Source organism: Lissotriton helveticus, chromosome 2_1 (genome assembly GCF_964261635.1).
Source record: "Lissotriton helveticus chromosome 2_1, aLisHel1.1, whole genome shotgun sequence".
NCBI lineage: Eukaryota > Metazoa > Chordata > Amphibia > Caudata > Salamandridae > Lissotriton > Lissotriton helveticus.
Window position 1 is genome coordinate 430,816,499 of NC_136059.1, and position 27,689 is coordinate 430,844,187.

A 27,689-nucleotide genomic window follows, 5' to 3' on the forward strand; every position below is an offset into this window, starting at 1 on the left:
ATACTTCTCTTGCTTCTTTCTGTACCTCTCTTGCCTCTTTTTGAACTTCTCTTGCACCTCTGCTGCTTATTTCTGCACTTCTCTTGCCTCTTTCTGCACACATCTTGCCTCTTTCTGCACCCCTGTTGCTTCTTTCTGCATCTATTTTGAGTATTTTTTCATCCCTCTTGACTCTTTCTGTACCCCTCTTCCCTCTTTCTGTACCTCTATTACCTCTGTCTACACACCTGTTCCCTCTTTCTCCACCCCTTTTTCATGTTTCTGCAACTCCCTTGTATCTTTCTGCAGTCATCTTTTTCTATACTTCTCTAGCCTCTTTCTGTACCTCTTTTGCTTCTTTTTGCACGTCTCTGTCTACTTTCTGTACCCCTCTTGCCTCTTTCTGCAACTCTGTTGCTTCTTTCTACACTTCTTTTGCATCTTTCTGCACCTCTCTTGCTTCTTTCTGCACCCCTGTTGCCTCTTTCTGTACTCTTCTTCCCTCTTTTTGTACCTCTTTTGCTTCTTTCTGCACTTCTCTTGCTTCTTTCTTCACCTTGCTTGCTTATTTCAGCACCTTTCCTCCCTTTTTTGCTTGCCTCTTGCCTCTTTTTGCAGTTCTCTTGCCATTTTCGGCACCTCTCTTGCCTCTTTCTGCACCTCTCTGGCCTCTTTCTGTACTTCTCATGATTCTGTCTATGCCTCAGTTGCCTCTTTCAGCAATTCCCTTGCCTCTTTCTGCTTTTCTCTTGCTTGTTTCTGCACCTCTCTTGTGTCTTTCTGCACCATTCCTGCCTGTTTATGTACTTCTCTTGCCTCTTTATGCACTTCTCTTCCTTTTTTCTGTACCCCTCCTGTCTCATTCTGTATCCTTCTTACCTCTTTGTGCACCTCTCTTATCTCTTTCTGCAGCCCTCTTGCCTATTTTGCACCTCTGTTGGTTCTGCACTGCTCTTGCTTCTTTCTGCACCGTCCTTCCTTTTTCTGGACTTCTGTTGCCTCTTTCTGCACTTCTCTTGCTTCTTTAAGCACTTCTCTTGCTTCTTTCTGCACCTCTCTTGCAAATTTCTGTATTCATCTTACCTCTTTCTGCACCCCTATTCCCTCTTCCTGTACCTTTCTTGCCTGTTTTTGTACCTCTATTGCCTCTGTTGGCACCTATATTGCTTCTTTCTGCACTTCTCTTGCCTATTTCTGCACCCCTCTTGCCTCTTTCAGCACCTCTATTGCTTCGTTCTGCAATACTATTGCTTTTTGCTGTACCCTTCTTGACTCTTTCTGCACCTCTGTTGCTTCTTTCTGCATTGCATTGCTCTTGCTTCTTTCTGCACCTCTCTTGCCTCTTTCTACGCCACTCCCTTTTTCTGTAATTCTCTTGCCTCTGTCTGCACCCCTTTCCCTCTTTCTGCACCTCTTTTTTCTGTTTCTGTAACTCTCTTGCCTCTTTCTTCAGTTCTCTTGCCTCCTTGCTCCTTCTGCACCTGTGTTGCCTCTTTCTGTACCCTTCTTGCCTCTTGCTGCACCCCTCTTGGCTCTATCGGCACCCCCGTTGTTTCATTCTGCACTTCTCTTGTTTCTTTCAGCACCCTTCTTCCCTCTTTATGCATCTCTCTTGCCTCTTTCTGAACTACTCTGTCCTCTTTCTGCCCTCTTTCTGCACCCATCTTGCCTATTTCTGCACCTCCGTTGGTTCTTTGTGCACTTCTCTTGCATTTACCTGCATCTCTCTTGCTTTTTTTCTGTACCCTCTTGCCTCTATCTGCACAGCTGTTGCTTCTTTCTGCACTTCTTTTGCTTCTGGGTATTTGTAATGGAGAGTGAATGAGTGGATGTGTATGTAGATCTTGGAATTACTGAATGGGTTGTTGTAACTGGCATTCGTTTGTCCATTGTTTTGAAAATGTTTGTTTCTATTTTTGAGTGTGTGTATCAAAGGGTATATTAGGGTGAGAGGAGGTCTGCCAGCCTATCACAAGGATGATGTCATCAGTGATGTAATTTGAGATGTCATCAGTGACGTCATGAGTGATGTCACTGACCATGTCATGAGTGATGTAATATGTGACCTCATCAGCAGTGCATTGCGGGCGCGCGGGTAATAGTTAGCTGAACTAACTATAACATGGGAATTTCAATGGTTTTGTACGAGTGAAATGTTCAGCTAACTATAACGCCCCTGAAACCTATGTTTTTTCAGTGAATATATAAATACACACCAAGGTGTATTGAAGAATGAGTGGGTGTATGAGTGTCTGAATGGATGATTTAGTGGATGCGTAACTGACTGTATAAGTGAGTGATTAAATGTGTATTAGTCAATGCATGGGTGAATAACTAATCTGTGTGAATGTCTGTATCAGTCTGTCAGTTGCTGTGTAAGTTGCTGCATGAGTTGGTGAGTAGCTACATGAGTGTCTTTATGGGTTAATGATTGGTTTTCTGAGTACCTGTATGGGTGCCTGAGTGTCTGTGTGGGTGGGTGAGGGATATGTGAAATGTAAAAACGCAGTATACTTGTAAAGCGCACAGCTGCCCCAGCAACGGGGCGTCCCGGCGCTGTATAACGCTGTGGAACCCTTCCTGGCTCTCCCTGTGGGATGCCCCTCCTGGACACACCCGAGGTGAAGCCAGGCATCCCAGTGTTGTTGGGGCTGTTGTGGAGATTAAGCAAGCTATTGCCCAGAGTTGCAGCATGGGCCCCATGATTAGAGTAGGCGCTGAGGCGAGAATTATTAAGTCCGCGGACATTGAGGCCAAGACCCTGCCGCATCGGGAATTGAACCCTGGTCCCGGGCCTGATCTCTGCTTCAGAGTCTGCCGCTTCTAACCAGGGAGCCACACTCCTCCACAAATATAAATTCCCACATGATGTGTGAGTGTGTGATTCAGTGGGTGTATGGGTTCATGAGTGCATCTGCGAGGGGCTGTATGGGTGAGTGAGTGTGTGTATGGCTGTGTTGGTGAGAGAATGGATGTCACAGTGGTATTTGTGTGAGTAACTAAATATGTGAAAGGCTGTATATGTGAGTGTTGGAGTATATAACTGACTATATGTGGGAGTGAGTGATTGTGAGAGTGGCTGTATGGATGAATGTGTGTTTGTGTCAGGGATTGTATAAGGGAGTAAGTATGTGTTAGTTTCTGTATGAATAAGTGAGGTGGTGTGTGTATAATTGTATAGGTAAGTAAATGGGAGTGTGATTGATTCTTTGCGTGTCTGACTGTGTGTGAGTAACTCTATGGGTGAGTGGGGGTGTGTGAGTGTCTGTATGGGTGTATAAGTGCATATATCAGAGGCTGTATTGATGAGTGACTGTGTGTATGAGTCACAGTATGGGTGAGTGAATGGATGTGTGTAGACCTATGAATCAGTGAGTGGGTATGTACTAACTGGTATTGGTGTGTGTATGTTTCGAGACTTGTAGTCTCTATTTTAGAGTGGGTATATTAAAGGTTATATTAGGGAGTGAGGAGGTGCATCTGATGATCACATGGATGATGCCATCAGTGATGTCATGAGTGATGTCATTTGAGATGCCATCAGTGATGTCACTGACCATGTCATGAGTTATGTAATATGTGACGTTATCAGCAGTGTATTGTGGGGGCGCGAGATATAGTTAGATCAAGTAATGATCCATTGTTTGCATAATTGAATAGGATGACTTCATAAGTGAATAGAATGTGTGCTGGTGTGTAATGGTGATATAGGTGTATAAGTATATTTGATAGTGTTCTATTGATCATTGACTGCATGTATGAGTGAATCTATAGGTAAATGATTAGATGTGTGCATAGATCTAGGAATGCTAATTCCTAACTATACCAGGCTTGAAACCTATGGTTTTTTAAGTGAATTTCCAAGGTTTTGTAAATGACAATTTTTAAATTTAATAATAGTTATATTTATTTTTTGATACTGATTTACTACATTTTTTAAACTGTGTATTTTTAAATATTTTTTAAATTACATTATAATTACATTATACATTACATTACAAAATATACTTTCTTAGAATGAATTACTTTAGTTTAAATACTTTGCAAATAGGCAATAGACTTTTAAGTACAGTAGTTACAGTTGTTGCAATGGGCAACACAATTTCAAACACAATGCAAAATTAACATCATTGTGAATTTCTAGTTAAATGCAATTAGTTACTTCATGGATTACCTTTCTAACCACAGGACTGGATCCTAGATTCAGTCCTTGGACATCTCCTGTAAATGGTTGAGTAAAAGTGTTTTAGTTAAGTAGTGATTTTTAAGGAATATTATTGTATTTTCAAAGTTGACACTTAGAAATTTTTTCACATATAATTACCAATGTTATCGTATAGCAGGTAATTATTTTAGCAGGTAAGTAGTGCTATGGTCACTTTTTCCTACTCAGTGGTGGATCCTGGATCCAGCACTGGTGCATCTCCTGTAAACAGTTGAAAAAAATTTGTTTAAGTCATAAAGGAGATTTTTAAGGAATATTTTTAGTTTGTGAAAATAGACACTTAGAAACTTTTCTGGTGAAAACCAGACAATGGATTCCTATGGAAGGAAATACAAATTACTTGTAAGTATGGTTAGAATTACTTTTCAGGGTCATCGACTGGCTAAAAGATGCAGCACTGAGTTCTCTCATGATAACAGGTGAGTAAATCGGAATTTGTTGTTCAGATGATTTTAGGTGAATATTTAAAAGTTCCAAAACTAAGCACTTAGAAGAATTTCCAAGTGAAACCAGTCAATGTTAGCCTATAGAAGGAAATTCAAGTTACTGGTAAGTATGGTTAGAATTACTTTTCAGGATCAGTACTGGGCTCAAAGATGCAGCAGTGAGGTCTCTCCTGATAACAGATGAGTAAATCGGAATCCGTTGTCCGGCTGATTTTAGGTGAATATTTTAAAGTTCCACAACTCCACACTTAGAAGAATATCCAAGAAGTGAAACCAGTCAATGTTACCCTATGGAAGGAAATTCACTTAGCAGGTAAGTAGTGTTATCGTTACTTTTTCTCACTCAGTGGTGTATCCTGGATCCAGCACTGGTGCATCTCCTGTAAACAGTTGAAAGAATGTGTTTAAGTCATACATGCAATTTTTTAGGAATATTTGTAGTTTGTGAAAATAGACACTTAGAAACTTTTCTGCTGAAAACCAGACAATGGATTCCTATGGAAGGAAATACAAGTTGCTGGTAAGTATGGTTAGAATTACTTTTCAGGGTTAGTGCTGGACTAAAAGAAGCAGCACTAAGGTCACTCCTGATAACAGGTGAGTAAATCGGAATTTGTAGTTTGGCTGATTTTAGAGGAATATTTGTACGTTTCAAAAATCAACACTTAGAAACTTTTCTGCCGAAAACCACGCAATGGTTTCCAATGGAAGGAAATACAAGTTACTGTAAGTACGCTTAGAATTACTTCTCATGGTCAGTGCTGGGCTAAAAGATGCTACACTGGGTTCTCTCCTGATAACAGGTGAATACATTGGAATTTGCAGTTCAGCTGATTTTAGAGGAATATTTGTACAATGGTGAAGAAAGGGGGCGGGGCCTGAGGTGACATGTGTGCAAACACGCCCTGTGGCGCTTTTTAAGTTACGTTATTAAGTGCTCTTGAATCCTGAGGTCCCCTGAGGGTTGTGTGATGCAGCGGTGGTGCAAAAGATGTTCCATGATGTATGCTATTTACAAGCTGACGTAATTGGGAGGTGCGTCACATTGTAAAGGCGTGCGTCAAAAGGAGGCTTTCCTGCACAGTTGGGGGGTGTTCTGTTGCAGAAACACCTCTTAAAAGTGACTAAGTGAAATCTATAAGATTTTATTCAGTCATTTATGGGATTATACTGTGTCAAAACCCTGCACCTGTTTGAAGCAGGTGTAAGGATTGACACAGCATTGTGAGCATATAGCCCCAAGAACATTGCTGGAGCTGCATTGTGCTTGCAATTTGATTAGCCCAAGCTACCCGAGGCAAGTTGAAAGTACATACTGGCTGTCAAAAAGACTGAATGGATTTCACAAATGTGGGAAATGCAGTTTGTGTAGGTGGGCTAAAACTAAACTGACTACTTTAAATTATAACAACACGGGTGAGCACACTATTAATATGTACATCAACTGTGACACTACATACGTAGTGTATGTGATAGTATGCACATGTAGTATGATTTATGTTGGTAGTACCATTAGGAGACTTAAAGATAGAATGGCTGAGCATTTCAGAGCATTAAAGAACGGAGATACGCATTACCCTATTGCTTCACACATGATAATAAATCAAGATGTGAGGGAAAAACATACATTTAGTTTTCATGGGATAGACCACATCAGAAGAGACCCCAGAGGGGGTAACAGATTATTGCAATTAAGAAGGAAGGAAGTGATGTGGCTAATGAAGCTGAAAGTGGTTGAAAAAGGCTTGAATATTGATCATGAATTTGAATTTTACCCGGGTCAGGAATGAAGTGTTTGTATTTTACACTGAAAGTTCAAAGGAACTTTGATTAATTGAACCTTGAAGACAATAAGATGCATGTCTAACTAAGAGAATGAACATATGTGCAATGTATTGTATATATACTATGAGAAAATGTGATGATTTATGTGTCTAAGCAACCGGATTAAGGTCCCATCTTTACATTTCCACCCTCTCTCCTCTTGCACATCAATTCCCCCCTCCCTCCCTTTTTTCTAGTTGGGATGGTGTTGTGAGATACTATTAGACCTTCTCCTGACTTTAGAATGTGAGGCTTTATTGAAAGGAATTAGATGAAGTTGGGTAAACGCCATTTGCATTGCTGGCTATACTATAGCGTGAGGATTTTGTATACTTTAGGGAGTTGGCCGTTACCTGGAGCTATAGTCATAACAAGTTTGTATTTGAATTTTAAGAGTACACTGTAAGGTAGTAACTGAGAGTATGAGTCATACACAATTGATCAACCCTTTAGGAATGATATTACTTCTCAGCATATATTGGTCTGGGAAGTCGCATAATTATAGATAAATAGATACGTTTGATATAGTCATAAAGTGACCTATAATAGATAGTGCTTCAATTTTACAATTAGCAACTAGATATTTACTAAGACTGTTATTTAGTACAATAATTAGATTATTTTACTTCGCAAGGACAGAACATTAATACAACTAGAACAATATTTTAATTTAACTGGGTAGATCGAAAATCACGTACACGGATGTCCGACTTAATTTTATGTGGCGTATTTAACCACTACAAGATGGCGTGAATTGACCCTTACAGTCCACAACCATTTCAGAATGGGGACTGTGAGATACTGTTATGATCAATTGCGTGATATCGATATACAAGGGCTGGCTATAAACTTAGGTTATTAATCAGAGTACATGAATGCTTTACATACATGTGTAATGTAATCAATAACTAGGGGTTTAATACAGTCATTAACATTTAGAAAACTAGATTGTATTCTACCCCTTAAAGATGGCGCCAGTAGTGCATTGCTATTTAAAGCCATTACAAGATTGCGCTGGTGCAGCGCGACGTATTTGTAAGAAACGAAGTCGGATACTAAGGTGAGAGTGAAACTTTGGTTCTTTTGGGTAAATAGAGGTTAATACTGGTGACGCTTTGGCGTATTTGGTTAACTAGAGCTAGGTTTATGTTGTATTTTCAGAATGCGAACATGCGTTTTCATTTGGAGATCTTTCGGAGATAAGTAGAAGATCGGAGACGGGCTTGGAATAATAAGGTTAAAAAGAAGGTGATCTGATTACGGTTTATGTAGGTAAATGACAGGAATTCAATTATTAGAGTTTGTAACTGGTATGAAATATCGTTTATGATTTATAGATATCTTGAAGCCCGTATTAGCGTGCTGCCTTGATACACATAATCGACCACAAGGGATATATAAATTGGTGAGTTTTTAGATTGAAGTGATATCTATCCTTAGTGAAAGTATTAACAGCAATGCGGATGTATGGAATGAAGTAGGATCAATACAGGCGAGATGAGACTGTAATGATGTATCGACATGGTGCATATGATTTATTATATACGATTAAGTGATTATATTTGTATTTTAGAAGTAAGACAACGGATATGTGATAAGGACGAGTTTTATTTGGAATAAATTTGCATAACCAGGATGAACTTATGAGGGTATGTAGATTATGCCTCATATCTCTAAGGAATAAGAGAATGTTGTCTTTCAATGTGACTTTGTAAATCTGATGTCACGGTTTTTGTGACATATACACTTTACAGACACATGTGGGTGAATTTTGAGTGTTCTTGGTTCGGGACTTTCTTTCTTTTAACTGTACCCTAGTCACTATCATGCTAGGGAGTTGTTAGGGTGTATCCCCTCTATATTTTGCTAAATATGAGAATGCTAGAAGAAGATAATATGAATTAGAACATGTTTATTGTTAATTGCAGCCCTGAGGAAGTCTGATGTCTTAATATAGACTTGACAAAACACGTGTTGGCTGCGCTGTGAGGAAGTGGAAAAGTATGAAGAAATAATACATTGAAAACGACACAAGCGTGGGAACTGGACTGTGTTTATTGATATCAAGAGTGCTCGGAAAAGACTTATTCTTTATTGTGAAACTGAACCACCAAGTTGGCTCAACTGTGGAGTCGTGGTAACCGGCTCTGTTCTTTCCTGGAGCACCGAATTGACTGTGTTTGTGACTTACCTTAACTTGCTGAGCGCTCATTTGAGACTGTTACCAATTTAATTAGGATCTACAAACTGTAGCTGTACAATTTCTTACTTAGGCTCTTTTCATGAGATATTTCCTCCCACATTTCCTTTAGTTCTGTCTTTTCAGATTTCATAATGTAAGATGTAACATATCGAGCCACAGCAATAGAGTTGTCTGCAACATATTGAATATCCATGTTAGCATTCCACATGGACAAAATGACTGGGTTATAGTCATTTATGTATTTTGACTCTTCATTTCTCCTTAAGTTGTAGGTATTTTTCGGTGATTTTCTTGTGACAGTTTGTCGCAAAGATGACATAAAATTGTTCACTCTTCCTTTTGATATTACTGGTTGTGGAAATCCAAAACGACATTTTGTGTAGAACTTGTCTTTTGATTTGTACTTTCGACAACAGTATTTTCCACAACTTTGGGTTTGAAACCGTAAGTCTTGATGTTTTAAATTCTTTTGTTCTGTACTTTTAGGAACAGCACATGTAGAATACTGTTCAATAAAACTCATCACTGTGTCATCCGAATCTGTTCCAAATTTGGGTGCATCTTTGATCCATAGCAGCATATGTATGTGAGGAGCACCTCTTGCTTGATACTCCTTTCTCCAAAAGAAATCCAGAACCTCTCAAAGAGGAGGATTTTTGTTTGTTTGTGATAAAAGACATCATAGCTTCAAATCTATGATTGAAATACCTGCAAACATTAACTGGATCCAAATAGTGCAGTTCACCAGGTGTCTTGTATTCTATATTTTCTATGATTGCATTTGCCTCTCGAAGAAATTGAAGTAAATCTTCCCAAGCATACTCAGCACAGCTTAGAGTAAGGAACCATGTAGGAGTTCCTAAGTTTCTTAGCATACATTTCAATTCCCCATGACGAAGGTACCAATACTCGATAGTACCACGCTGACATGCCATGAGATTAATTAGCTGAGATTCCAAAACAGTGTCTTTCTGTTGGACTTTATTCATAAAGTCCCTTGCCGAAACATTTTGCAGATGTACTCCACTTTTTAGTATGTGGTTCACTGCATAAGAAAGTCCAGACAAGTCACTCTCAAACAGAAGATGAAACAAATATGGAATACATTGGTGAAACCTTGGATCTTCTGCATATAATCTTGATGTCCGGTTTTCAGATGCTGGTATCTGCACAGGTCGGTCATCATATTGTCCACCTTCACCTGTTGGAAATAACTGAGGAAAACAATGAGCTTCCAAGCTTTCTTCCCATATACTAATGGGACTTCCTTTTGCTTCTTTCATTTGGAATAACTCAATAGCATTCCCCATTACTTCTTTGGAATGCAGTGGATGAACACTATAATCCACATCCACTTTTTCAATTTGTCCAGCTGACAAATCACTGTCCTCTTCTACAGTTGTTTCCTCTTCTCCTACTTATACATTTTTGTAGTATTGATTGTTTTTTACCAAATACAACGTTGCCTTTTTCAATTTTCCTAACATCCACTAATTCTTGCCAGATTTTCTTACTCTTCGTAGGTACGCCATTAACTAGAATAACTAGAGGTTCCTCTTCCACATTATCAACACCAATTGTTTCAATATTTTTCTTTAAATCTAGACGCAAATATACAACTCTTCCCTTTAATCCTCTCTCAGAAGGAGGCAATTTCCCTGTCTTAGGCTGCATACGAACAATAGCCTGAAATGGATGCACACATTGAATAAGAATAGACTCATAGGTATTTAAATCAATCAGTGCAGAAGGAATATTTACCAACTCAAGATTATTATGTACAGCTCTAGCTGGCATTTTGTTTTCATTTAATTTATTATAACAATATTTACAAATATGTTGATCAGCACCCAAATCAAAACAATTCTCTACCAGCAAATAAGTTGCAGATTCCTTCCACTCATTATTATTCTCCTTTTCACTTTTTAAATATAAATCAACTAACCTGGTCTGATTTTTATAATGAATTCTTCTACAACAAATACAAGAAAAGTTGGGCCTTTCTCCTGAAATGACCTTAAACCTTGTAATTTCTTGGTCAAAATTTTCTGTACTAAAATGTTGTACATTTTCTTCCACATTTGCTTCTATTACTGTGTCAATTTCTGCACTGTCCTCTTTTTCACAAAAGTAATTAACCTCAATTTCTTCACAAATTTTCTTTACATCTAATACAGATCCATGTACCAGAGCACTGTTTAACTGTTTTAGCTTAAGTGCTGGACTTTTTGCATAATACAACCTTCTCACTAATTTCCTCACTTCAGTATGATGCACTGCTAACATCCTAAAATGGTGAAAAACACTCTGGCATACTTTTTTAGAAAGACAAGCCAGAGAATGACCTTGCAAACCCATTTTTTCTCTCACTCGGCAGGAGTCTAATTCTTGCAACATCTTAATCTTCTGTTTAATACTTTTCGTAGTATACTTAAGTAAGAAATTGCAAAACTCTATTGATTACTAAAATAAACAATTTCTTTTTCAATTCAAAAGCCTGATCAACAATACTTTCTATTCTTTTTTTTTGCTTATAAAAAGCTGTTTTCCTTTTAGAAGTCTTTACATTTTTTAATACATTTAATACAACTCTGTTATAAAACATTCTCTTGCGAATTTGAACAAACTGATTTTTTCGTCTATTACTATAGACAATTTGATCGCCACACATTTTTCCAATATTCTTCTTTTTTATCTGCTTTTTATTTGTTCTTACAGATAATTTTTTTATCTTTTCCACATTGTCCACACTTTTTTTCTTTCAGTTAATTTCCTTATAAAATCCTTTGTTGTCTTACCAGAAGCATTCTTCTTTTTCTCTGTACAATGTTGTTTAGATAAATCTTGTAATTATGTTTTCTTGGAAAAGTAAGCCTGTTTATATTTTCTTCTTTTGGCATCCTTTGTAGGCATGTTGTTTTTTCTTTCTGTAGATAATAACAATCTATTGTGAAGAAAAATAAACATGTTATAGACCACTACTAACATACTACATAGCAATTAGAACAACTATATAATATGAACACTGGTTCACTTCATAAGTAAGTTTAAGGTACAGCAACAGTGTCTGAACAGAGTAGGAAATCATGCAATGAGTGCTGTTTCTGACTTTATGGCAGTACAGTGGTGTTTTAACATTATAGGGGAATTTGCTAAGAATGGTGTTTCAGGGTTCAGAACAGTGTAGTGGTGTTTAGGCAGTGTATGGGGTCATGGTGGAATTGATATTTCTGACTTTAGAGCAATACAGTTGTATGTACGCAGTGTATGGTATCAAACAAGGCCTACGAGTAAAAAGCAATGGATGTCCTAAAGTCTAACTCACTCCATGAGTACATGTATTCCCATGTCTTAAAACACATACACCGAGCAAGTGATTCTGACACAATATTTAATAAAACACACTCACTTGCATTCTAAATGAAAAAAGATAGAAATATGCCTTGAAATTCACTGAATTGATTACTACATGTTACAGAAAGAGTTGGTATGGTATTTCTACAGCACAGCCAGGATCTTCAGTACACAGCATGGAGACTATTTACAAATTAAGAGGCCTGACAGACGTACTGCATAGCAGTTTCTAGTACTACATATCCTAAACCCTGACTCACTTCATCAGAACATGTATTCTCATATTTTTATACACATTAACAAACCAAATTATTACAATAGTACAAAAATACTCACTCAAATAATTTTTAATTCTAAATCATAAATTTATTCATCAAACATTTCATACTCCAATAAAACCTCCAACATCACTTCTTCTGGTATTTCATTAACATTGTTCTCAATTTCAAAATTTGCATCTTGAAATTCAATGTCTTCCACTGCTTCTAATAACTCAATGTCCAAACTTTGATCAAAGAAAACTCCATTTTCTTCATCAATGTCCTCTCCAAAAGGTCCATTTAAGTCCTCTATTACTTCATACGAAATGTCAAATTTGACTGCAAAGTTCTCCTGATTCTGATCCATTTTATATATATGATAATTTTGCTGGACCTTGCAAAAAAATATAAACACTTAATTATATTATTTTCACTAATAGATAATATAAAACTACCTTTATCAATTTCATAAGTACATGTATTCCCATATTTTTAAACACAACAACTACGCAAATTATTCTGCCACATTCTTCTGAAATGAAAACTGACTCACACTGTGATCTTAGACAGATAACATTATCCCTTCCAATTCAGTAAAATGATTACTACAATGAAAGGGAGTCTTGCTGGGAATATTCTTTCAGGGCTTACAACACTGCAGTTGTGTTGCAAGAGTTTAGAATATTTTTCTAGGAATGGAGTTTTAGGGCTTAGGACAATGAAGTGAACTTCAAGCAGTGTAGTGAGTCAAGGTGGGACTGAGAATGTAGAAATGAAAATTCACTGAAATTATTACTACATGCTACAGACACAGTTGCTTTTGCATTTCAACAGCACACCTAGCATCTACATTGCACAGCATAAACACAATTTGAAAATTAAGCGGCCTGAAACACATACTGCATAGGACTTTCTACAACTACATCACCTAAATCATGACTCAGTTCATGTTTAGGTGATTCAGCACACAGAGGGAGAGAAAGTATAAACAGAGACAAAATGGTACAGGCAGAAGGTGCGAGACTACAGGCAGAGAAGGAAAAGATTTAACATGGTAGCGCTGTGTAATACACACCAGCAGCCATATCATAATAGGTCTCTAGAGATGCACATGAGAGGGTGCAGGCAGAGGGTACAGCCAGAGGGAGAGGTGCAGACAGAAAATACATTTCCAATTTAAACCATCTCATCCTCTCTCTGCACCACCTTTTCTCTGACTGCACCATCTATCCCTCTGCCTGCAACCCTGCACCATCTACCCTCTGCCTGTATCAGTTTAGATTCTGCCTGCATTATTTCATTTTCTGTCAGCACCATCCCTCTCCCTCTGCCTGCACCTTCTGCCTGCATCCTCTCATGTGCATCTGCAGAGGCCTATTATGATATGGCTGCTGGTGTGTATTACATTGCGCTACCATGTTAAATCTTTTCCTTCTCTGCCTGTAGTCTCGCACCCTCTGTGTATACCATTTTATCTCTGTCTTCACTATCTCCCCCTCTATGTGCTCCAATTAGCCTCTGCATGTAACATTTCTCTCACTGTTTCCAGCATTTCTTCTCTGTTGTACCATTTTATCCTCTGTGTGTACCAGGTCTGTGTCTGCTTGCACTATCTGTGTTTCTGCTTGAACTATCTCACTGTTTCTCTGCACCACCTTTTCTGTGACTGCACCCTCTGCCTGCAGCCCTGCACCATCTATCCTCTGATTGTACCAGTTTAGTCTCTGCCTGCATTATCTAATTTTCTGTCTACACCAACCCTCTCCCACTGCCTGCACCCTCTCATGTGCATCTGCAGAGGCCTATTATGATATGGCTGCCGGTGTGTATTACACGGCACTACCATGAGAAACATACTGTCAATCGCAGTCCCCCAACCCCGACAGAGCCTGGAATCTATTGAACAGCCTAATGTTCCCCAGTGGGCAGGGACTTGGTGCTACTCCCATTGAAAAAATATCCTTCTCAAGGGAAACGGAAACGGGGGTGCCATAAAAATAGGACGAGGGGAGTACTTGAATCCCAAGGGACTGATCGTTTTGAGGCCAGTTACAGATGTGAATAACACACCTCTGGTCCCTAAAATTAATTATGATACAGACCCCCGCCACCGTCTTACATCCTCTTCCTTTCCAATTTACTCTCCTGGCGAGCAGAATTTCTGCCTGAATACTATTCGGTAGTGGGCGATACTTATTGAGCCAGAAGATACACTTATGTTTAAGGTCTAGATATGATTCCTGCTTCCCCTGTGCCACTGATGGGACCCCTACCAAAACTACCACAAAAGGATCTGATTGAGGAGGGAGATCTATATTAGGTAAGGGGGACGCACTATGTCCCGTGGACAAAGTAGGCAAGTTATACTGGCTTGATGGCAAGCTAGTGCCATCTCCCTGATGTAATCTATTACTCAATACAGATGTCCCAACCCCCAATAGGTTATGAGACGGGGGTACACCATTGGGTGCCAAAATCGCCTGGTTCGTACTATTGTTCTGTGCTATATTCCCGGCCCCTATCGGGATAGAAGGCGGGGGGATAGCAGTGGGCTCCTTGTTGGCAGACTGGGTAGAAGTAGCATTAGGGTTATCCCCCCCCCATTAGGGCAACACCAGCCCTTGGTTCAGATGAGCTATGACCTAAAGATGCTTTCAACGGGCAAGTAGGAGCGCTGTGCCTAAGTCCCACCTGTTCCTGAGCTGAAGCCAACGCGAGTTCAAGACACACCAGTCTATTTTCAATACAGTCCAACCGCTCATGGATTGGATGACATATTTTCTTGAAAGTCCCCTCCAGTCTTTTCCAGAACAGTGGAGCCAGATCCAAATATGCATCCTCCCCAACAGATTCTGGGTGACTACTATGCCCTTCTTTATCAGGTACTCCAAGCTGTATAGGGCTAGTAGCAGGCATAACCACAGAGGCCTCCGAGGGAGCAATGTTTTTTGCAATCTTTGCTTTTCTCCCCCGGCGTGTGTTTGGGCCCCAGGACGCTTTCTTTTTGCAGGCGCCCCCCCTTCTGCTGGGCCAATCCTGATTTTGCTTTGCATGCAGAGCGAGTTTTGATATTAGGGGAAGAGGCTCTGCCTGCATCCTTGTTAAGGTCCGTACCCCTGGGGGAGATCTCACGTATATCGCTGGCTGAGGTGATAAGGGCTTTGCCTCTACTCCCGACGGAGGAAGCGTGCCCTGGGAATCAGCTGCTTGATGTGTTGGCGACCTGGCCCTTGCCAGAGGACCCAGAGAAGATCTCTTGTCAAGGATAGTGTCCAGGGATAGTCTGTTTTCTGTAGGTTCTATGTCATTAGCCAATGCTGACGATACCCTAATAAGGAAGTTATCCAAAGTACCCAATAATGAACCTCCAGTGGATTTCCTACCTATTGAGCCAATGTCCGGCGGGATATCCATACTTGCTGAACACTGATATCACTTTAAGTGAATGGCTTACAATATAAGTCACACCTAGGCTTTCTTATAGATCACTGACCTTAAGCTGCTACAGCAGATGTTAAGGGGATGGCCCGTCGCGTCCTTATCCGGTCTTTAACGGGCTTAAACGGGCCCGCCCTTTGCCCGGGCTTCGCCCGGCTCGTCCCGTGCACCTCCCGCGATGCGCGGGGAAGGTGCTGGCTTTATGTACCTGGTGTGGGCATTGCGGGAGGGTTTTGCTGTGCCCCGCTGCCTTCTGGGCAATGTGGTCTCCTGGTACAGTGTCACACTTAGCCCCCAGCTGCGAGTGTTTACCGCGTAGCGGTAAATGCGAGAAGTGATGGTGATGGGATTTAGGGGGTACCTGGTTCACCTCCTAGACGTGGCCCCGCTACTGCTGCCAAACTCCGACTCCAGACTGCAAAATCGGCAAAAGGTATTTTCCGCGATGCGCGGGAAAGGTGCTGGTTTTATGCACCTGGTGTGGGCGTTGCGGGAGGGTTTTGCTGTGCCCCGCTGCCTTCTGGGCAATGTGGTTTCCTGGTACAGTGTCACACTTAGCCCCCAGCTGCGAGCGTTTCCCGCGTAGCAGTAAACGCGAGAAGTGATGGTGATAGGCTTTAGGGGGGTATGTGGTTCACCTCCTAGATGTGGCCCCGCTGCTGCTGCCAAACTCTGACTCCAGACTGCAAAATCGGCAAAAGGTATTTCCTGCGATGCGTGGGGAAGGTGCTGGCTTTATGCACCTGGTGTGGGTGTTGCGGGAGGGTTTTGCTGTGCCCCACTGCCTTCTGGGCAATGTGGTCTCCTGGTACAGTGTCACACATAGCCCCCAACTGCGAGCGTTTCGCGCGGAGCGGGAAACGCGAGAAGTGATGGTAATGGGATTTAGGTGGGGTGCGTGGTTCACCTCCTAGACGTGGCCCCGCTGCTGCTGCCAAACTCCGACTCCAGACTGCAAAATCGGCAAAAGGTATTTCCCAGTATTAGACAGCGCTACCATGTTAAATCTTTTCCTTCTCTGCCTGTAGTCTCACACCCTCTGTACGTACCATTTTATCTCTGTCTTCACTATTTCCCCCTCTATGTGCTCCAATTAGCCTCTACATGTAACATTTCTCTCACTGTTTCTAGAATTTCTTCTCTGTTGTACTATTTTATCCTCTGTGTGTACCATGTCTGTGTCTGCTTGCACTATCTGTGTCTCTGCTTGAACCATCTCACCCTCTCTCTGCACCAACTTTTCTCTGACTGCTCCATCTGTCCCTCTGCCTGCAGCCCTGCACCATCTATCCTCTGATTGAACCAGTTTAGCCTCTGTCTGCTTTATCTCATTTTCTGTCTGCACCAACCCTCTCCCACAGGGGGAGATAGTGAAGACAGAGATAAAATGGTATACGCAGAGGCTGCCAGACTACAGGCACAGAAGGAAAAGATTTAACATGGCAGCGCTGTCTAATACACACCAGCAGCCATATCATAATAGGCCTCTGCAGATGCACATGAGAGGGTGCAGGCAGAGGTTGCAGGCAGAGGGAGAGGGATGGTGCTGACAAAAAATGAGATAATGCAGGCAGAGACTAAACTGGTACAGGCAAAGGATAGATGGTGCAGGTTTGCAGGCAGAGGGACAGATGGTGCAGTCAGAGAAAAGATGGTGCACACAGAGAGTGAGATGGTTCAAGCAGAGACACAGATAGTGCAAGCAGACACAGACATGGTACACACAGAGGATAAAATGGTACAACACAGATGAAATGCTGGAAAAGTGAGACAAATGCTACATGCAGAGGCAAATTGAAGTACACAGAGGGGGAAATAGTGAAGACAGAGATACAATGGTACACGCAGAGGGTGCGAGACTACAGGCACAGAAGGAAAATATTGAACAAGGTAGCGCTGTCTAATACACACCAGCAGCCATGTTATAATAGGCCTCTAAAGATGCACATGAGAGGGTGCAGGCATAGGCTGCACCCAGAGGGAGAGGGATAGTGCAGACAGAAAATACATTTTCAATTTATAGCACTATTTCTATACAAGCATTTAATCAAAACATGAGACACAATATCAAAATAAAGAGTACCCTATAAGCAGAGAGATGCAAACTGTGAGGAGACACAGGTGACATTATAGAAAAAGGTGAAAATATAATTCTTTAATTTACACAGACACTCAGTGTGATCCTAGTCAAAAATGTTAAACCATACATTTTACCAAAACACATATACCATAGTAAATCGTTTAAGAGACAGAACACAGCCCATGTAAATGAGCACTACATTACAGTGCAGGAACCTGACTCATTTCCAAAATACATTTCCAATATGCACCATTAGTTTTTTGCCAGCATTACATCCAAACATGAGACACAATGCAAGAAGAAAGAGGCCCAATATGCTTGTAAATCCGCCCAAGAGTGTATACAGCACTCTATCTATATTAAGTGGGTCATTGCTAAGAGGAGGTCTAATAAAACGGAGAGTATTATTAAGAAAGCAGAGGAGGGAGTATATAATGAAACTGGAATATTAGGGGACAGTAAAGACAACCACAACAGAGGGAACACAAGAAACAGTTAAAAAAAATAGCACTCTCAAGAAAGACAAGAAATAATAAGGAAAGAGTGGAAATTTCAGAAAACAAAAGAACAGTATATGCAGAGAGAAGTAGACTGTGAGGAGAGACAGGGGAGATTATAGAAAAAGGTGCAAATATAATTCTTTAATTTACACAGACACTCAGTGTGATCCTGGACACAAATTTTAAAACCATACATTATACCAAAACACATTTACCACACAAAAACATTTAAGAGACTACATTACAGTGCAGAAACCTGAGTCATTTTCAAAATACATTTCCAATTTGCAGCATTACTTTTTTGCCAGCATTACATCCAAACATGAGACTCACACTGTGACCTTAGACACATAACAAAAATCCTTGCAATTCAGTTAAATGATTACTACATTGAAGGGGGGGTCTTGCTAGTAGTGTTGTATAAAGAGAGCAAGGGTGAGGGAGAGAGAAAGAGGGAGACAATGAGAGGGAAGAAATAAACAAAAGTAAATCAGATGGAGAGTAGGAGTTAGAAAACAGGAGTAAAGGAAAGGGATAATAACAGTGAGGAAAAAGATATGAGGGTAAGGAAAGGAGAGTGATAGAAAAAAAGCATATTAAGAAAAAGAATAAAGGAGTAAGTGAAACAGAAGGATTTATAGAAAAATAGAGGAAGGAAAAAGAACAGTGGTGGAGAGAAAGGAGGACAGTGAGAGAGAATGAAAGAGAGGGAAAGTGAGTAACTTCCACATTACAACACATTTGTATTATTAACTTACAGTGCACAACATATTTCCCCTTACAAATTAATAACTCACCTTTAAAAATGCTTTTGAAGATTTAGAACAGTGTCAATCACACACCAGATTTTCTAAAGCGGAATCTCCGAAATGTACCTAAGACACTGCAACCACACAATAGCCCGGATTCCCTCTAATTTTTCACGCATATCCCTGTACATAACCAATTACATTTCTTCCCACACAAATTCAAAACCAAACTAACATTTTAATTGGTTGTACATTTGAACACTATCAACCTTCCCCCACTGCTCTCTCTGCCTGTTACCATGGTAACTCTCCATAGAACACCTAACTGAACTCAAAAGGTGAAAAGTTAATCTCTTAATGTTGCAAAACAAAGCAGCAAGTGTGTTTGACTTCTCAATATTCCAGCTTATCCTGTGCAATGTTCTTTTCAATGACTTTTTCTAAACCAATAGTATTATACCTTTTTAAAAAAAACAGTAGTATGCACCCTAGTTTTCAATTTTGAATTATCAGAAACCACCAATCATTTCTTGTTTTTCAAGTACACTGAATCTCAACCACATTTTTTTCTAAACTCCTATTTTTCAAACTTCCATTTCATCTCCAGAGCCCATCTGAGTACAACCAGATCTGCCTTCAAGATGCTTAGAGTATGGATTGTAGGACATAGCTATATTTTCTGGAGTGAAAGGTATTGCAGAAAATAGATGCTTTCTCAACCTTGATTTACCAAATGTGGATAATATGTGGATTGGCCAGAGAGGATTGAGATGTCACCAATTGATGCTATTGGTAAAATCCTTTATGCATTTCCCACACCCTGACCTCATAATTGTGCACTGTGGTGGCAATGACCTACGCACTTTGACTTGGGTAGGTCTGGAAATGCTTTTAAAGGACACCTTTGGGTAATTGATGTAACTTTTTCCACAAACTGCCTTTGTATATTCTAATATACGCCAAAGGCAAAAATGGAACTGCTCCAACCAATATTGTCCGCAGATTGAGAAAGCAAGGAAACATGTGAATAATACCAACAAATCGCACCCACAGCTGACTACAAGTTGAGCACCTCAATCTTTTAGTTCCTCAAATATCCTAAGTTCTGTGCAAAAAACCTCCAGGACCTGCTGTGCTTTGATCCCACTGGACTTCCAGATAAAGACTTTGAGTAATAAGGAGGCAGCACCAGATAAATAGTCACAAGTTGAGACGTAAGAGTATTTTGAAGTTTCTTTTTATTTTCTTTCTTTATATGTAATCCAAAACAAACAGCCAACGCGTTTTGTTCCTATTTGAGGAACTTCATCAGGGCTGAAAGCAACATAAAACACATATAAATATACATAAATATGTACAATATATACAACATAAGACAATACGTATAAAGCAATTGATACCATTGGTGAAAACTTGTATGCATCTCCCTGAACCTAACCTGATAATTGTGCACTGTGGTGGGAATGATCTAGGCACATTAACAGGGGTAGGTCTGGAAATGCTTCTAAAAGACACCTTTCGTCAATTGATGTCACTTTTTCCTCGAACTGTCTTGGTGTTTTCAAACCTTCGTTCTGCTACCCACTATCTTTCTTTTCGGAAAGACCTAAAAACGTTTCTTTTCAAACAGGCCTTCCCTGTGTAGTCTCCCTTCTTCTTCTCGACTGGTTAATTTTGCCTCTGTTGCCGACCTCCATACTAGCGCCAAGAAACCGTACGGTGCACGTTGCGCTTTATAAATGTTTTAAATTAGAAATTAGAAATTATATATATATATATATATATATATTCACAGATTTTGCTCAGATTTGAGGACTCACTCCATAGCAGGTAGGTACAGCCTTTTTATTCAAGATGCAGGCAGTTTCACATCCGAAATACCGTCCCTCGGCCTGACGCATTTCAGGAGTCATTTTCCTTTCCTCAGAGGCCATAGAGAGCAACTGCAGCATTACGTGTGCTGCACTATCCCCTGCGTGCTCCTTTTAAATTTACCTAATTGGCCTCCGGTGTGCCTTTCATGAGTTCTATGTTCCAATGCACGCTGGGACCTGCAGTTCCAATCCTGCACATTTTTACCCTCAAGTGGGTTAAGTTGCTCAATATTACTTTAAGGACTCATTCCAGCAGCCCATTACTGATGACATCTCGAATGACATCAGTGATATCACTGACCATGTCATGAGTGATGTAACATGTGACGTCATCAGCAGTGCATTGCGGGAGCGCTAGTTATAGTTAGCTCAACTAACTATAATGGGCAAATTTCTCTGGTTTTATATGAGTCAAATGTCCAACTAACTATAACGTCCCTGAAAATTTTGTTTTTTTTACTGAATTTCAAAGGTTTTTTAAATGCTAATTCCTATTACTATAACGTCTGTAAAACCTATGATTTTTTCAGTGAATTTCGAAAGTTTTTAAATATTAATTTCGTATTATTATATTTATGAATCCTATATTTTTTCAAATTTTTTGTAGTATTTTGGAACTCTTTTATAGTTTTTTTTGCTTTAAAAATTATGTAAGGTTTTATATCTTCAAAAAAATGTATATCTTTGGTAGTGTACCAAGCTCCATCCGCCATATTGCTAAACTCGTAAATGATGTGCATTTTGTATCCGAAGGGTTCATGGCACCGCGTCCCCTGTAACATCATATATGTATGAGGTCGCGCCAGCTGCTACCTTGGTATGCGACGGGTGGCCAGTACCAACCCGCGCATTAGATCATGTACGTATAGGGTCGTGCCCGCTGCACATTGTGTATGCGGCGAGTGCATGCTGCCAGGCCCTGTGTTATGACATAGACATATGGTGTCACGCCGGGTACGCCATTCCCTCATTTTATTTTTATGTCTCAAAACTATATCTAAAAAAGTTTAAAGTGTATTTGAGAGCAAGCAATATTCAAAAATATTTTAAACATTTATATATTCTAACTGTAATAAACTTATACTATGGTAAATATATTTTCTCAATATTACGTTGGTACGGCCTCCTTGCGCGCTTGGTGCGCGGTTGCCATGTGACCTTAAAAAAAAGCATTTGATTGGTTCAGAACATATCCCATTGTAACAGTTGGAGGATCCCACCCATTTTAGTCATTCTCTCTACAGCGTTTGATGACACCTCTTCTGCTTAGAGAGCTTTTCTGAAAAGTTTTTTGCTGTACACACATATCTTATACTACACACAACATGCAACGATCATCTTGATCAATATTCATGGTCTCTACAATAGCCTTTCACGTGTGATGGCCATGCATCTGAAACGTTACATCAAAAAAACAAATGTGTGTTATACAATGCCCCTAGTGTGAGTGTGTGCGCATTATTGTGCTGCCTTTCAACCTGGGTATTGGTGGCTCGAAGGGGTATCATCAGCCACGGGCAGAGTGCATATTCTAGATCACATGTGACAAACAGTAAAGAGTAATGTGTAGATTTATGTTGCAGTATGCTCTGTTGTCAGGCTTTACCAGTATAACATTGTGTCATATGTGAGACTTTCAGATTTACATTTGACATGCATTGCTTGACTGTAATGAGCGTTATCACTGTGCATGATCTAGCCTCACTGCTGATCCTCCCTCCATCCGAGCTCATTCACATTCACCTGTATGTGCTTTGCGATAGCAACACTTTCAATATTACCGCACACCATTGACATGCGTGTCTATGCATATCCTCAAGCTTGACAACCACATGTGAAGTTGGCCATTCATTGTTTTTGGACAGCATCTCAGTAGCGATAGTTGCCGCCCCCAGGTACATGCTACATTAATGTAATGTGCTGCGTCAAAACTGCAACAGGGACACACACATAAGTACACTTCCTGGCCAGGCAGGAACTGAACAACGCCCAGGTCCCTGGAATAATTATTCACATCCCTACGCTGGCCTTGTGTAAGCAAGTCCAGCCCACTTTGCGTACGTATAAATAGGATAACTACGACGCCATACGTCCCAGTTCTTCCACGCGGCCGCATCCACCCCGCATATCACAATGTGCAATAAAAAAAAGGATCCATGAGGTGTACACCATCCTGGCAATCAAAACTCGATTTGAATTGTGAACTCTGCTGGCCGTCGTGTTTGGACACACAACAATGACAACAGGTGAGCAGTGGGGCCTGAGTGCAGAGTGGCTGCAATTGAGCGCAGGGCGGCGGGAGGGGTGGGGGGCATCAGCCTGGGTGCGCAGGTGCGAACAAGCAATGTTGCTGTGGTGAAGGATGTGATCTCTGTCCTCATTCAGTCACATCTCTGTCTCATTTTAAGGACCTGCTGGACCGGACTTTAGGTCTGAGCCAGCAGGCAGCGCTTCCCTACAGACACGTGGCGTTGGCTTTTGGGGCAGTGTAGTGAGCTGATTACTAAGTGTACATGCACACAGGCTTGCGCCACTGCATTCAACGCTCACATTATGCTTCTAGCATGCGCTCTGTTCCTTTGTATGGGCCCGATTCACAGAATGAACTTAAGACTAAATTCTAAACTTACTACTATTTGGTATTCACAGAATGCACTTACTACTTTCGGGATTCACAGAGTGAACTTACTACTTTCGGGATTCACAGAATAAACTTACTACTTTCGGTATTCACAGAATAGATTTAAGACTACTAACTCTAAGTCCGAAATCGGGGAGTAAATTCCGGCCCGGAGGCGGAGCTTACGGCCCGGAGGCGGAGCTTACGGCCCGGAGGCGGAGCTTACGGCCCGGAGGCGGAGCTTACGGCTCGGAGGTGGGGATTTTTGCCATGCTGAAATCTCCAACTCTGGGCCGCAAGCTCCGACTCCGTGCCGTAAGCTCCGCCTCCGGGCCGTAAGCTCCGCCTCCGAGCCGTAAGCTCCGCCTCCGAGCCGTAAGCTCCGCCTCCGGGCCGGAATTTACTATATTTTTGTAAACGATATTTTGTACTCGATATTTTTGTACTTACCTGTTTGTACATACAAACTCGATATTTTGGTTGTAGATATTTTTTCCTCGATATTTTGGGTAGTCGATATTTTGGTAGTCGATATTATTTCAGTGATCCATTTTAAGGTATGCATCGTTTTTAAGATATAGCTGGCCCTGAGACATCAGATTATTTTGCACCATACAAATCAAATGAACACAAAACTCCAAATATTTAAACGTATTGAACTGAAGGAAGAAACAATATTCACGTGTGTCCTGAAGAAGGTGGCTAAATACTTGTGAAAAAGCTGAAACGCGTCGACGCTTCAAAGTTTGGTCAAATTCACTTGGGGACAAGTGGCATAGAGACATACATTTTCATGTCCTTTACCTTGCTCACTAATATGTTGAATTAACTGTACAAGGGCCTAAAGTTGCTTTGCTTTTGTTTCCTTCCATGTTTTTCATCATATGACCTTTATGTAACAGTGCCTGGTGTTTCTTCACTATTAGAGTGAATGTTATATGGAAAAATAAAATGTATGAGAATTTTTTTTAATGATATGTCGTATTTTCTATTGAATTGATACTGTATTGTTAATTAGATGAATACTATATTTTTTTAACTTGGGTGTTTTGTATTTCTATGGGGGTGTTCCCAGTATGTTGTATAGTCTGAATGACAGCTTGAAGTGTGGACATTAAGTTATACTAGAAGTGGTTGGTTCAAAGGGAATCCTAATTTTGACGTTGTCAGTATAGGTGCTCTGTCCCTTTGGAACCTCTGAGCCCCTCTCCTTGTTTTTAAGGCAAAACATACCATAGATGCCATGGTAATATCACTGGAGAACCACTAGAGGTTTCACCCAAACATACCAAGTGAGTTTCAGCAGTCATTTTGTAAATAATACTTTACTTTTTAATGAGTCATTGTCATTATTGTGATAATGATGAACCATATGCAATAAGTATGATAATCTAATAAAAAATGCATCCGAAATAAACCTCTGTTTGTGTATTTATTTCATGTAAAAGGCATCAAACTGTAATGGCAGAAATTGCCGCTAGAGAGCATCATAGTGAAAAAGCATTGCATTGCAATCATACAGGCCGCACTAGAGAGCATAACCAAATACACATTGAATTTAGACATTTGCTGGCCTTCCAGGAATTCTTGGATGTTACAGCACACAAGACCCCTATGAAGCAAAGCACTCCTAGATGTAGAGCAAAAGTTCAAGCCATGAGATAGCTTGAAAAGATTGAAATCCAGGGGAGGTGAACACTTTTGGGAACCCCCAACTGAGGGTCGGAAACTCAGAAAGTATTCTGGGAAGAAAGGCTAAGTGGTGCTGAGTAATTTGGTGGTAGTTCCATCGACCTGGGACCACTGCAGGTAGATATACAGGTGAAAATGCATTTAGTTTGAAAAGCCCGCAAAGCATTGTGGTGTGATTTTTCCTAAGCCAGTGAATATCTGAAGAGCGACTCTCCAGCTGTGCCAGGGAGAGCTGCATGGATATTTTCCTTTTTCTTTGCGGGGTACACCTGGCCTTCCACTGTGTTTTCTTGCATAAATCGGGGAACCCAGTCCTGCTCGGGCACCCCAGGGCTTTCCTTTGTTGGAGGGCAGCTCTGGTAGCCCACCCCAGACAACCTTCACTTGCGTCTGCTCATTCCAGCGGCAGATGGGCACTTGTGTGTTGCTGCATCCTGCTATCAACAGACATGGGCCCAGGGAGCAGGGAGAGAGGGCCACTTAGGGGGGTTGCTGCTGCACTCCCCTCATCATCCTGTGTGAATCAGGGCCCTCGGATGGGGTTCTGGGCCTCAACAGGCTCTGCGGGGGATCGTGACAGTGCTCCCTGATCCTCGGTATGACAGAGAAGTACAATGATGCTTCCTACATTAGGAAGTACTCAGTGGTCCGGGGATGGGGTCCCACCCCCCGTTTTAGCATAAATCCATCCAGGGGATTGGGTCCCATGAAAGCTGTAAGAATGGGGAGGGGGTCGCACACACAAACCCCTCCTCCAGCAAAAAAAGAAGTCAGCTTCTTGGCGGCATCCCCAGGTCCTGGTCCAACTGGGGAAAATTATTAGAACAGTAGCAAAGACCCATGCGCTCAGAGGTAGTAAAGTAGGTCAAAGGCTCCTAAACTTTAAAATCCCATAACTCGGTCCCCTGTAGCACCGATTATGATGATCTTGGCCTCATTTTACTCCTAATGGTGACCTCTATCCACCAGTGCCACTCGATGAAACCCTTCTCACCTCCCAAGTGGTGCAGTCTTCACAAAGCGGGTCCTTGTGGTGCCAGTTCTCCTTTGGTGATTTGTTGGTAACAGCAGAAGGGTTCATGGCTTTTCTTCAACTGGCCCTCAGGGTGTGGAAGGAGGCCTTAGGCAGAGCCATTGCTCCAGGGGTCAACTGGGCATATTCATTGGTCCTGCGTGGGGGTCATGTAGGCCATCTTTCCAGTTCCTGATGATAGTCCCAGGAGCTAGCAGTGAAGTGAAAAACAATTCACAGGCCAGAGAGAGTCCTTCCCTTGTGCAAGAGTTTTTACAGGGGAGAGTAAGGTTCCAGAAGACAGGATCCCATGGCCAATCCGGGGTTGCCACATCACCTTGCCATCCCTGTCCCACCCCACCTACACAGCATGCTGGAACAGTCCAAAATGTTGTCATCCAGGAGCCACTTGTCACTTCAATTCCTGGGGTATCAGCTTCATCGCTCACTGACATCACTGCAAGGGACTTGCACACTAGAATTTCAAAGAGGGTGCCCCTCTGGGTTGGCCCCAGTTGTCTGGGCACTTTCCTTTATTTAGTGGGTTTGGGCAGGCCCATCCCCGGTACAGTGTAACAGCTGAGTGATTGATGGAGATCATTCCGCCCCACCACTTTCCTCTTGCGGAGCTGGGAGAAGTACTGCTTATTGCTCTTTTGTGTCTTTTTTTTCCTACTGCTGGAGGAAATGTAATTAACTGGGTACAGCAGGGTAACATAATGCATGGGATCTGATCCTGAGCTGGGCCAGAAAAATATGGAAACTCTGGATGACTCATAAGATGTACAGTTATCATGTTAAAAGCTACATATTTGGTTTTCCTGCACAGGTTACACTTCAATTCAAGACGTCAATGGTCTCTGTACTTTAAAGGGGAGCGAAACTACCCTTTAAAGTGGTTCTCTGCCTATATGTATAATTGGGTGCCATTTAGTTACAACTTTTAAGCCCACTGACTTTCCCTTTTAGTGTACACTACCATCATAAGGCCTGTCCCAGGTGAATACCTAATCCTGCAGAGCCCACATTGCATCAGCCTACCTGTGAACTGTTACAGGGCTGTGCACAACAGTACTCTCCCACACACAGCCTACACATGTGTTCACACATGTTCATCTGTAACCAGCCAAGTGCCGCTTACTCTTGCTGCGTCGCTGCAACCTTATCTGGAAAGACAGACAATGGGGGTAAACAGGTGCAGTCCTTTTGGGAAGTTATTACTGGGGGTGAGGCATTGGTAGTGAGGCGCACCCACAGTACAAATTTCAAAAACCAGGTGGTCTGAAAAGCCAAATGCTGTGCATACTGAAGGGGCAGAAACCAATTTGCAATAGATAGATAGATAGTTAACTGCCAACAAGAGAATCAACCTTGGGATGGCTCCGGAGTTCCACGCCTCCGGTTAGCCTTGTGACCTGTGACCCCGCCCTCTC